The sequence below is a fragment of the Notothenia coriiceps genome, unplaced genomic scaffold (genome assembly GCF_000735185.1).
Source record: "Notothenia coriiceps isolate Sejong01 unplaced genomic scaffold, NC01 NC01_scaffold00037250, whole genome shotgun sequence".
In the NCBI taxonomy this organism is placed as follows: domain Eukaryota; kingdom Metazoa; phylum Chordata; class Actinopteri; order Perciformes; family Nototheniidae; genus Notothenia; species Notothenia coriiceps.
The window spans coordinates 4444172-4446231 of NW_011369951.1; positions in this window are offsets into that span (position 1 = coordinate 4444172).

Genomic DNA, 2060 nt, shown 5'->3' on the forward strand with positions numbered 1-2060 from the left:
TGTAGTTACCGGCATGACGTGAGACAGATTTGGGCACTGTCCTATGTTTAAAAGACATAACATTTATACATTCAGTGAATACGTTAACATGCACAAAATATTCCGTTTTTTTTGCCTTATTTTGGAAAAAGTACTACGATAAACAATTTAAATTGCTAAAGAAAATGAATATTCAATCACAATGCCGTTAACATGCAAATGTCTATATTTGGATTATTTTTATTTTTTATATTCCACTGAGGGCAAGTTCCCTCTTACTCACTCTATATTTACACCAACCACATTCCTAAAAAAAACATTGCGAAACAAAAACATTTTTGTGTCACAAAGGGACAAGTAAAAACCCAATTGGATGCGTGTACACTAACGTGCGTGTACACTAACGTGCTCCATACATGTCCAACGAATACTCCGAAACCTAACTCCCGACCATAATATCGACATATCCTACATTTGTAAAGAAAATGCTACGTCCTGCATATTTTACGATATCCTAGCGCAATATGTCTTTTATGATGACCTGTATCACATTCGGAGCCTGCCGCAACAGAAATCAACAAGTGGAAGAAGTCTACAAGCTCACTTACTTTAAACATTTGTAAAATACATTAAATTATTAAACATAAAAATGTGTAGAAATGTGTACATGTATTTAATTACTTTCCAGTCCCTGGCACTTGGGTCCCTTTACCTCCGGGTCAAGCAATAGTTAGCATGATAAGTGCCAACCATGGTGCCAACACAGAGAAGTAAGTCTGCTTACAGCTCCTAACTAACCGTCATTAAGGGGCTTTGGTCACAAGATCACTCTGCTGCTACTTGCCAGTGGTGTTTCACTACACACACACATACAGTACAGCCACACACCCGCACACTGCTGGAATGACATTGTTGTTCATTCAGAGAAGCAGCTTGCTGTCGTAGCTGGCTGCGTTTGTTGTTGAAAGGTCCCCTGGGTGGAGATTCCTTTGGGCCTCAGTCATAAGGAGAGGCATCAATGGGAAAGCAGTGGGGATAACTGAATGGGCCGCGCGGTCAGGTGCTGCTCTGTTAGTGAGTGTTGCAACTGCTGAATGGTGAGCACATCATACAACAATGACAAGAACTGTTTTTTTTTTTAAAGTAGCTAAAACACATAAAAGTACACATCTTGCTTTACTATTTTTAGCTTTAATGTTGCTAAGTAAAACTAAATTGTGTTCTTATGAACTTCTGCGACTAGTTTGTCCAAGCTAAAACCAATCAAAGTGCTAAAATCCTTCACGTTTTATCACTAGGGTCATTCATTTCTGGTTCTTGATCAGGTTTAGAAATACAAGCTTGGCTGCTCTCATACTGCATCTATATATACACGTTAAATTACTTTTTTGACAATATACTAAAAAATCTTATGCCCTAACTTGGTGCAACAGGTAAAAGAAAGTCACAATTCACAACCATTCCTTATGATTCATTAAACACATGTGGAATGTTAAGAACTTTTTATACTCAGTATTAGTAATCATTTAGAAAGTTTCAATGTTGAACAATCAGAAAATGATGCTAAATGTTCTGTGTATTTAAATATTATACAAAAAAAAGCAGCAGTTTCCTCACGAGACATGTTGTGAGCTATGTTTTTCATTCTTTAGGTGGCAGGAAATTAGTCTCATAGTTTTAATTATGTTTTTAGTTGGCTAGGTTGAAGGTGGGGTAGGTAATTTTGGAGAAACCAGCTCGAGTGCGCTCGAATTTGAAAATACACAACCTGAAAAAATCTGCCACTCCCTTATAGAGCCCCTCCTCCAACACACACAAATGCGCACATGACCAATGAGGGCATGAGATAAGTTTGTGCACAGATGGAAGGCTGACAGGCAGGTAGGCCATCCAGTTATTTTAGCCGGGCCGGCTAAAATGATTGGTCGTGCTTTTTACAGCGCTACGGCTTCCACAGAAGACATTTTTTTATGGATTTTTTGTCAAAGCACTTAAGATATTCATTGCTTTCGGGATGTTAAGAGCATTATATGGAATATAACAAAAAGTGTATCTCGAGCCGGTTTCTCAAACTTACCTAC